We start from the raw sequence: 12,393 nt of genomic DNA, 5'->3' as shown, positions 1-12,393 counted from the left end.
ACTCGCATGTTTTATTCTCAGGTTCATGATAGATTGCTTCCGCTGTGCTTAGAGAGTCTGCATATTTATTATGGCATCTTTTGTTAAACATTAACTTGCATTCTATTTTGATACATTTAATAGTAGATGTCGTTGACTTGTTTTGGTCAACTTTTGGTTAAGTAATAATGTATGGTTCTTCTAAACTTACACATTTTGGTAGGTTTCCTTTATAGGAAATCATTTTTAAATAAAGAATGCAAGGTTATTTATCAAATTCATATAGAGTTATGATCAAGATGTGGGACCAAGATAACGATGGTCGTCAAGTGTACTTTGACGGGTCGTTTCAGTTGGTATCAGAGCCCAGGTTGTAGGGAATTAGGCTGCATTGATGTCGTTACCCAAGTCAATAGGGTGCATTAGTGAGTCTAGTCTACAACCCGACCTATAGCGTATTATTATATGTGGTTATTTGTATCATATAAGTAGGTATACGGTTACCATACATACATCTCTGTTATGTTCTGAAACCAGGAGGAACTCCCATTCTGATTTAAACGTATTCTCCAACTCATGCGACTTTATCTTTATAAGAACACCTCGGATAGTGAAATCGAGGGATGTCATTCTTGACTTCTGAAATTCTCGACATTTCTATGTCATCTATTATGGTTATGTATATAACGTTTGAGTTATATTACGCGAGATGTCATTTGATAATGCTAAAAACGAACATATATTTCATAGCATTATTCCTTAAGAAAGACAAGCTTTTAGTTGCAATTGTCCTATTTACAAGTGATATTCGTTTAAATAATAAAAGGTGAAGACAAAAGGCAGATTCGACGAATTGAAGACGCAAACGACCAAAAAGCTCAAAAGTACAAAAGACAATCAAAGAGGTTCCAATTATTGATAAGAAACGTCTCAAAATTACAAGAGTACAAGATTCAAAACGCAAAGTACAAGATATTAAATTGTACGCAAGGACGTTCGAAAATCCGGAACCGGGACCAGAGTCAACTCTCAACGCTTGACGCAACGGACTAAAAATTACAAGTCAACTATGCACATGAATATAATATAATATATAATTAATTCTTAAAATTAATATATATATTATATTATATTATAAAACCGTCGGCATAAAAAACAAAGACTTTTGAGCCTCCCCAGCTGGCCATGCGATCGCATGGCCTTGAAAGGCAAAGTCCATGCGATCGCATGGGCCCTTTTTCCAGGCCTGTCCTATAAAGTTCGCGAGTTTTGGACGCAAAAACACACATATTTTTCTTCTCCTCATTCAACGTATAATATTTATATTTATATTATAATTTTAATTTTAATTTTAAATCCTAATAATAAGGGTGTGTTAGCGAATGTTGTAAGGGTGTAAGTCGAAATTCTGTCCGTGTAATGCTACGCTATTTTTAATCATTATAAGTTATGTTCAACCTTTTTAATTTAATGTCTCGTAGCTAAGTTATTATTATGCTTATTTAATCCGAAGTAATCATGATGTTGGGCTAAAAATATTAAAATTGGGTAATTGGGCTTTGTACTCATAATATTATATTATTATTACTAATAATATTATTATCATTAATAATATTAATATTATTTTTATTATTAATATCATTATTATTCATTATTATTAATATAATTTTTATTATTAGGATGATTATTATTATTATTATTATTATTATTATTATTATTATTATTATTATTATTATTATTATTATTATTATTAATATATTTATTAACTTTTAATACTAAATTGAATATGAAAATTTATCAAGAAAATTACAAATTCTGTTAAGGATCACAATCAGTTTTTTCTTTTACTTTATTCCCTGAATTTCTAATTGGCTGTGAATCATTGAAGAATCGAATATTATCAAGAAAATTACAAAAAAAAAAAATATTGTTTCATATCAACATCTCCTTTATTTTTCTGTCGACCCACAAATTCTTCTATGTATCAATTGATCAATTCATTTGACAAAAACCAATCCGGTATTACTTCTTCGTTGATCAATCATCAACTCACTAATCTCTTCCCCTTCACACAACCATTCGGTCACCACCCTACAACCATGGCCATTCACCATCTTACATCACATTATCACCTCTATCCCTTTCTCTCTCCCTCTCTTCTTCTTCAATTCGTAAACCATCGTGGAAGCTACATCTCTAATCATCATATTTATTTTTGTTTTCCTTCGTACAACCACAACACACAAGACCCACCATAACTATGTATATATTTACATATACATTACAAACAAGAACACAAAGACTTCACCATTGTCACTCTATGATTCTTGACGTGACCCAACCATCACCGGATACAACAACCTCACAACCACCCATTTTGGTTTCTTTTCTGTTGCTATAATTTCGCTGAAATTAACAACATGAATCCATTAGCACACCTCCTTCTTCAACTCTCTAACAACACGCCTGCTTACACCACTATCCTTTCTTCTCTTTTTCTTGTCTCCTCAACTATAAAACGTTGCCATTATATTTTCCTCTTCTTTTCTTTCTTTTCTCTTCTTCTTTCCTTCGAACTGCAGTTAACTACAACTATTATTTTTCTGATTGAAACAGATTTAGCAGACAGCCATCAACCACTTTCATCACCCACACCAAATCGAAAACAATATTTTTTTCTGTTTAATCAAGCCAAAAACCAAACCATGAAACCCACAATACACAGGACCGTTGCTTCATTGAACCTACAACTTCATATCGTCGCTGCAATGATTTTTCTGTCAAGCAGTCCCAATCAAACACCTCTTACTTGCTGATTTCTTCTACTTTCTATTAAATGGTATTCGAAATACAAACCCACTTGCTATATGTTTGAAGGTGATTGTTATTGTTAATGTATATGGGTTACAACCGACACCCACTATCTTTCGTTTTAATAATAAAGTCTACAATGATATTATACTATAAATAAGACAATAAAGGCTGCTATATAAAACTGATCGATGGAATCCAGCTGGTGTTTCTGTTTTCTTTTTGAAGCCATCTCCCCACAGAACTCACAAACGAGATCCCACAATTTTAATTGGGTTTTGTAAATCACTTGGGCTGTATTTTCTATTGTTGGGCCTGGGAACTGGCTATGGGCCGAAAGAAATGCTGAGGCGTGATGATCATGTTGATGTTGGGAGAAAAAGGAGATGAAACCAAAATAGAAATGCATTAATTAAAATAAAGGTCGAATATATTACAGAAAAACAGAATGGATTGGTTAGTTAAGGTGTGTTTTGTGTATTCGAGAGGTCATGGGTTCGAGTCCTGTCCGAGGTATTGTTTTTGGGAAAAGCTTTTAAGCTAGTATTATAATTAATATAATTATTATTATTATTATTATTATTATTATTATTATTATTATTATTATTATTATTATTATTATTATTATTATTATTATTGTTATTTTTATTAATTATTGTTGTTATATGATTAATATTATTATTATTATTAAGTATATCATTAATAAGTAATAGCATTAGGTATTATAAGTATTATTATCATTAATATCATTATTATTATTAAAATAAGTATTATTAGTATTAATATCATTATTATTATCATTATTAGAAAAATAATTATTTTTATAGATATTATAATTATTATTACTATTAATATTATCATTTTTATCAAAATTTATAAAATTATCATTTAGATCATTATTATTATCAATATTATAATTATTATTTCTATCATTATTACTTTCATATTAACAAAATTGTTAACAAATAAATATTAACTATATAGAGTATACCTATTACAACTATCATAATGTTTCATATAATTATATATTAGGATTTTTTTTATATAAATATTTACATATAACAAATTATTGATTTTTAATATAATATTAATCATATGTATATAAAGCTATATAAATATCAACTATTTTAAATAAATATACAAACTAAATATATAAGATATATAAATTAAGATACAATATATAAATTTGTTCGGTTACAATTATGTGTGTTAATATATATAAATGATATAGGTTCGTGAATCTGAGGCCAACCCTGCATTGTTTAGTATCGTCGTAGGAATATTTTTACTACAAAATATTGTAGAGTGAGTTTCATTTGCTCCCTTTTTAAATGCTTTTGCAATATATATTTTTGGGACAGAGAATAAATGCGCTGTTTTTATAAATGTTTTACAAAATAGACACAAGTAATCGAAACTATATTCTATGATTGAATTGTTATACCGGATATCGCCCTTGTTGAACTTATTAGCCTAAGAATTGGTGTTTATTATAATTGCCACTAATTGACGCTAATCCTAAAGATAGATCTATGGGCCTTGACAAGTCTCAGTCAGAGAATTTGAACTGCTTTAGTACTTCGATGTTTATATGTTTGGAGATATTCTAGATGCATTTTGTTAATGTCGGTTACCATGTGTTCAATCCATATGAATAAATTTTAAACACTTGCGAGTGTATGATTATTGAATAAATGAAATCTTGTGGTCTATTAAAATTATGGAAATGATTGATTACGATAAACTAATGAACTCACCAACCTTTTGGTTGACACTTTAAAGCATGTTTATTCTCAGGTATGAAAGAAATCTTACGCTGTGCATTTGTTCATTTTAGAGATATTACTTGGAGTCATACATGGCATATTTCGAAAGACGTTGCATTCGAGTCGTTGAGTTCATCAAGATTATTATTAAATCAATTATAGTTGGATATATTATGAAATGGTATGCATGCCGTCAACTTTCGATATAAAGAAAGTTTGTCTTTTAAAAACGAATGCAATGTTTGTAAAATGTATCATATAGAGGTCAAATACCTCGCGATGTAATCAACTATTCTGAATCGTTTATAATGTATATGAACGGGGCATTTCAGATGGTATCAGAGCGGTGGTCTTAGCGAACCAGGTCTTGCATTGGTGTGTCTAACTGATAGTTGTTTAGATGCATTAGTGGGTTTGGACTTCGACCGTGTCTGCATGACAAAAGTTTTGCTTATCATTTCGTGTCGAAAATTATTTGCTTATCATTCTTAGTCTAGGCACATCTTACTGCATTGATTGCATGAATAGTGTATAGACAAAAATTCATATCTTAGCGTATATGCTAATTCATATCTTAGCGTATCTATTATTGTAAACTTTGCCTGACAGTTCCGAAGAAATCTCCGTAACTTATGGGATTTTGGAATATCAATCTAAGTCCTATAATCTATTTCATATCGAAAATCAATTCCCTGATCATACAAGATGGATCCCTCAACCAGTTCGAGTCCCTCGGATTCCGATATAGAGTTTCACTCGAGCTCCGAAAGCAGTGTGACCGGAATGGATCAATCAATTAGCCATCATCTATTCTAGATGAATTGAGGATGGGTTCATAGTCGACTTAATCAATGGAGACGCGAAGAAGGCGATCCCTTCCACCACATTGCCCTCTTGGCGATGAACCTGAAGCACTTACCGGTGAACCAGTCCGAAATACTATTTTCTCTCTCATTTCCCGAATATCTCGCCACTAATATATTCTATCTAAAATTCTAAACCTTATTCATTCGTTCGTTCCTACCGACAATCATTCCGGAGTAATAAGTCAACGAGCTTCGCGCCCGAGTTGTAGCCTTGAAAAATATGGTGCAAAACGTACCAGCTTCAGCAACATCATCGGCACCAACAGTACCACCAACAACAACATCCGCATCACACGTCTCGACATCACAATCTATACCTCTAGCATAATCTTCGTTCTACATATCATTCTACATCGATTATCTTCGTTCTACATGGCGATTATGTAATCTCTAATGTTTTAGAGATTATGTATCATAGTTCTAATCGTAAATCAGATGAGATTAATATCGTATTAACTCATTAAATCCATGATTACATCTGAAGAAAATATATGCATATATGTTTTCATAAAGATTGTAATTAAAAATTCTTTTGTACAAACTGTTAATGGTGAAAATATTTTAACGGGTAGGTAATACCCGAGGAATATTTAGATTTCACATTAATAAGTTACACTGTACATTCTTCGAATCTGATTCAACAATCATTTACTATCCTACTTACATCCACAGATATACGAATTCGTTCACCGCAGAATAACCATTTTCATTCAAATTCATATTAAGATTTTGACTTATCAGAATCCAACAAGTGGCATAATGAAGAAAATATTGGACAAAAATAAAATTTGTTAGAAACAAACAAATTAACTATGAGAAATTTTGTTAAGAATCCACGCTAACAAAATCCTAGGTAACTGTTCCTAGCTAACTGCTAATTCCTTATTACATTTATTTATCGCAATTTAATTCTCGCAATTTTATTTATCGTCATTTAATTTCTAGTATTTATTTTACGCACTTTATTTATCGTCATTTAAATACTGTTATTTACGCATTTTAAATATCGGGACACGTATACAAGTTTTTGACATATCATATCGACGCATCTATATATATTATTTGGAATAACCATAGACACTCTATATGCAGTAATGCTCGAGTTAGCTATACAGGGTTGAGGTTGATTCTACAATAATATATATACTTTGAGTTATGATCGAGTCTGAGACATGTATACAATGGGTCACGATACGTATTAATTATTTCGAATATTATATATATATATGAATTATTGAACTACTAACTGTGGACTACCAACATTGGACAATTAAAATGAATTAAAATATTGATTATAACATATGAAACTAAACATTTCTTCAAGTTTGCCACTTGATTTCATCTTAAACCTCATTTGTATCTTGACGATTACAATCTGCGTACAAACCTTTCATGATTCTTGAAAACACCTCAATCGAGAGGATGAACCAACCGCACTTCATCTACAGAAGAAAAGATTGATACATATAGTTAGGCACCTGAAAACACTCGGAACCTGAGTAAACATTTAACACATATCTGTGCTCGCTCCTTTGGCAATGTTATTACCGAAGATAACATTTCAATCCTTTTTCAAATTAGCCAGTTTTGTCACAGCTCCAGCAAGTCAACTTCGACTTTTCAGTCGGACTAACCTTATTATAACCTTGATATAAATGCATGCTCTTTTATTGTTACCGGAGAATCTTTTATATTCCACCATATTACAGCAGACGTATCAGTAACTTCGTCACTTTTCGGTTTAAATCTCTCCGAAAAATCACTAAACTTATTCATGAAACCCCATCATGTATTCATCTACATCCTGTAATAATAATTGCCATACCAACTACCGGGAATCATCAACCATCAATCTCGAATCTCGCAGCGTTTTCAGTTCAACTGTTATATATATACCTATAACGTGTAACTCTTGGAAATTTTGACCTTCAATTCTGAAATTCTGAAAAATACCCAGTCCACGAATCAATGCTCCAAATTTTGAAAAAGCTGAATGAAGAAGCAGAAACTGTAGACAACCATAAACGACTTTAACAGTCGAAAGTTTAATGATAAAGAATAGTATGTTGGCAAAGCTCAGAAAAGTTGGAACTGGAAAACGGATTGAGCAAACCATGAAGGAGACTGTAGACAAATCACAAAGACTAAAATTGCCTTCAAAGAATCCAAATGATTCAGTATCTGCTGAAGTCATTAACGAATACCTTGTTTCTGACTCTAAACCTTTGCGGACAAATCCTCCTCATCATCCATTGATATTAGAAATTCTAAGATATCATCGTATCTTTCATTATAAATATCCTCGATATTTCTGAAGATATTTTCATAGCTATTTTTATCAGAAATCATTTATCTTTTCGCGATATCAGTGTTACATCATAAAGGAAACTGTTTTAGTTTCTAAATTCTGAAAGTTTTGAAGGAGTGTTGGAAACTGAAGCATGAGTTAGTATAATATAATTACACTTAATCAATGATAGTGCTTCAAATGAACATATATTTAGGCGCAATATCCTTCCAATATGTAAAGCTTTTAGTTGCAATTGTTCTATTTTTATGTAATATTCGTTAAAATAAATAAGTGCGAAGACAAAAGACAAAAACGACGATTTAAAGACACAAATGACCAAAAAGCTCAAATGTACAAGTTACAATCCAAGTGGTTCAATTTATTGATGAGAAACGTCTAAAAATGACAAGAGTACAAGCCGGAAAATGCAAAGTACAAGATATCTAAGCGTACGAAAGGACGTTCGAAAATCCGGAACCGAGACATGAACAGAGCATCAACGCGCGAGTCAACGGAGCTAAAAGTACAAGTCAACTATGCACAAGAATATAATATAATATATAAATAATTATATAACTTATATATATTTATTAATTATGTCGACAAGCAAATGGCCAAAAAGTGGTGAGCTGGAATCCGAAGCTCCACACTCGCAGAGCTGTAAGGCACAAAAGTACCGCACTCACGGAGCAGCCAAAGTCAGAAATCTCCTATAAAAGGCACGAGCTTCTGCTGAATCCAACACCCTTTTTCTTTTCCTTTCTCAGTTTATATTTATATTTATAATTATAATTATAATTTTAATTTTAATTTAAGATTAATAATAAGTTATGGTTTAGTTGAGTTATTGTAAGAAATATTTTACGGGTTTTAAGTCAGAACTCTGTCCGTGTAACGCTACGCGATTAATCACCACTGTAAGCTATGTTCTTCCTTTTTAAATTAATGTCTCGTAACTAAGTTATTATTATGCTTATTTGAGCTGAAGTAATCGTGATGTGGGACTAAATATTAAAGATGGGGTTATTAGATTTTATACTATAATTGAGGTTTGGACAAAAGACAGACACTTGTGGACATTGGACTATGAACTATTAATAGATGGGGTATTGTCTAATCGAATAACAACTCATTAGAATCTGTCGAATCTATCTTCAAATTAGTTAATCTAATAATTATTAAATGATTATGCATGTCCTATTTAGTGACGTTTATACGACATCTTTTAAGATCATTTAATTAATTATTCGGGTTGGGTAATTGATTATTCAAACTGATCAAGTGGGTAAATTAACGTTCATATCTTATTAAAACATGGGTGGATTACATACAAGGGTAATTGGTGTAATTGTTAACAAAGTATTAAAACCTTAGATTATACGCAGTCGATAACCTGGTGTAATCATTAAACAAAGTATTAAAACCTTGTTACAGTTCGAATCCCTAATTAGTTGGAATATTAGACTTCGGGAATAAGGTTAATTTGACGAGCATTTTATAATTATGACCGATGGACTATTATGGACAAAAACCAGATAGGTATCAAATAAATCCAGGACAAAGGACAATTAACCCAGATAAATAAATTAAGATCAAAACGTCAAACATCATGATTACGGAAGTTTAAATAAGCATAATTGTTTTATTTCATATTTCATCGTACTTTTATTTACTGTCATTTTATTTACTGCAATTTACTTTATCGCAATTTATTTATTTTTACGCTTTATTTGTATTTTTGTACGCACTTTAATTATTGTCATTTATTTTTACGCTTAAAATATAAAATCGACAAACCGGTCATTAAACGGTAAAAACTCCCTTTTATAATAATATTACTATATATAATTATATATATTTTATATAAATATAGTTGTTAAAAATATAGCGTTAAGCTCAGCTAGCTCCCTGTGGAACGAACCAGACTTACTAAAAATTACACTACTCTACGATTAGGTACACTGCCTATAAGTGTTGTAGCAAGGTATAGGTATATCCCATCTATAAATAAATAATAAAACTTGTGTAAATTGTACCTTATTTCGTATTAAAAATAATAGTATTTCGTATACACCGCTGCACACATCAAGTTTTTGACGCCGCTGCTGGGGACTCGGTGAAAAACGCTATATTTTTATCTCTAATTTTAAGATATATATATTTTTAAGATTTTTGTCTATAAAATTAATAAGTATTTATGTTTAGATTTTTAAAATATAAGTTTATTTTATTTTATAAAAAAATATCTATCTGTTATTTTAAAAAAAAATAAATAAATAAAAATAAATAATAAACATAAAATTCGTACTGGGCCGAACTGTTTTAGCCCAATACCGAACCCACTAATATTACACTCTGCAGTCACGGAGCTACTCAGGTACTGAACATCGCAGTCGCGGAGCCGTCCCAGACTGCAACCTTGTACGCATTAATTACAGATTAGGGTTTTAATTAATTATTATTATTATTAACCTTATTAGGTTTTTATTTATTTAATTAGTATTTAGTATTTAGTTTTATTTAGTAATATTAAGTTTATTAATTATTATTAAATATATAGAATAATATTTTTATAAAATAATAATATAAAAATAATATTTTTATAAAATTTGTATTTTTATCATTTTAGTTATAATTTATCTTTTTAATCGTTTAATTCGTAAGTTGTATATTCATCGTTCTTAATTAGTTTTAAACTTAGTTTTTGCCATAGAATTTTTATATTTCTAGATTTTTAGGCTTTGCCGTAAAATCCCTTAAGTGTTTTTTCTTTAGATTAATATTTAGGCGCTTTAGAATTTTACGACGTCGCTTATCGCTTTAGCTTTAAATAGATTTTAGTGCCTAATTAAGTAATTGCCGTTTTGGATATAGAATTCCTTTTAAGCTTTAATACATGTAGACGCAATTTTTAATTTGTAGTTTTTAGACCTTTTAAGTTTCGACGCTTTACTTTCTTATTATTATTTTTCGACTTTTTATTTTTCGACGTTTTTCGACGCGTGCTTTTTCTTCCTCATTTCTACGCTCTAGTTTTTAGGACATAGATTTTTATCTTCTTTAAATTTCGAGGAAAAATTATTTTAAGCGGTTAAATTGATAGACATCCAAAATTTTCTGCTTCGTAGTAATAGTTGGATTTGTTAGTGGTTGAGTTGTGGATTTTTCGACTTAAAGGATCCTGGCTCCCTGCTGCATCTTTTGGCTATTCGAAACGTGGGAAAAGCAGAAAAGTCTATTAATTTAATAACTTATATAATTTTTATTTTTATAACTAATAGGATATTCAGTGAATGCACCGAGCAAAACGTTCACCACCTTTCATACGTTCACCACTTGTAACTCGATCAAGACATCTAGCCAATATTATCGCCGTTGATTTTTCTTTAGAATCATCATCCAGCCGAACAAGCACTCCAATTTGAATTTCCGATAATCCATCTTTTGAACCCGATTTCACAATTGAGAACCCTGAGGATATTCAAGGACAATTCCAAGATCCTGAACCAATAATCATTCCTCCTGAACCACAAACCGTTAAATCAGAATCTTCTAGTGATTCGGATTCAACAATTTCAAATATGGAAATAATGGAACCTCTAAGTATGGAAGATCGAATGAGAGCCACACGCACTGGCCAAGGACATGCCATTATTAAGCCAGACATTAATGCGTCAGATTATGAAATCAAAGGACAAATCCTACACATGGTAACTAATCAATGTCAATATAGTGGTACGCCAAAAGAAGATCCAAACGAACATCTTCGAACCTTTAATAGGATCTGTACTCTATTCAAAATTAGAGAAGTTGAGGATGAACAGATCTATCTCATGTTGTTTCCCTGGACTTTAAAGGGAGAAGCCAAAGATTGGTTAGAATCGTTACCTGAAGGAGCGATTGATACATGGGATGTTTTAGTTGAGAAATTTCTTAAAAGATTCTTTCCGGCATCTAAAGCCGCGAGACTTCAAGGAGAAATTGTTACGTTCGCGCAAAAGCCAAATGAAACATTATATGAGGCGTGGACAAGATTCGGAAAGTTGTTGAGAGGATGTCCTCAACATGGTTTAGACACTTATCAAATAGTACAAATATTCTACTAAGGGGTCGACGTCGCTACACGAAAAGACATCGACACAGCAGCCGGTGGTTCCATTATGAAGAAAACCGCAACTGAAGCTCACAAAATTATTGATAACACAGCCTCCCACTCTCATGAGTGGCATCAGGAAAAAGATATTTTTCGTTCATCTAAAGCGGCTAGAACCGATTCTAGCCATGACTTTGATTCCGTTTCCGCAAAAATAGATGCTTTCGAGAGACGAATGGAAAAGATGACTAAAGATATTCACGCAATACGAATCAGTTGTGAGCAATGCGGTGGACCACACTTAACGAAAGATTGTCACATCGAGCAAACGATGGAACAACGTGAGAATGTTTCCTACATGAACCAAAGGCCGGGAAATAATTATCAAAATAATTATAAACAGCCAAGGCCAAACTTCAATCGAAATCAAAACATTCTTTACAATCTAAATGGACCCAACAATAACTCGTACAACCAACAATGTCCGAATAACCAACCAACTCAAAACAACACTTTCAATCAACAAAGACCTAGCTTGTATAAACTACCACAACAAACCGAAGAGAAAAAGCTAAATCTGGAAGAAAT

The 12,393-nt window shown here is 31.4% G+C and overlaps 1 non-coding gene across 1 annotated transcript; it reads right to left on the bottom strand.

Moving 5' to 3' along the window:
- Nucleotides 1–11,677: 11,677 nt before the first annotated feature.
- LOC139887239 (small nucleolar RNA R71) lies at nucleotides 11,678–11,784 on the bottom strand. Its single transcript, XR_011773078.1, has one exon. It is a non-coding gene; the product is annotated as a small nucleolar RNA R71 (small nucleolar RNA).
- Nucleotides 11,785–12,393: the final 609 nt, after the last annotated feature.

This window comes from Rutidosis leptorrhynchoides, chromosome 1, assembly GCF_046630445.1.
Source record: "Rutidosis leptorrhynchoides isolate AG116_Rl617_1_P2 chromosome 1, CSIRO_AGI_Rlap_v1, whole genome shotgun sequence".
NCBI lineage: Eukaryota > Viridiplantae > Streptophyta > Magnoliopsida > Asterales > Asteraceae > Rutidosis > Rutidosis leptorrhynchoides.
The sequence above is the reverse complement of the archived record's forward strand: the minus strand, read 5'-3'. Positions and strand labels throughout refer to the sequence as shown.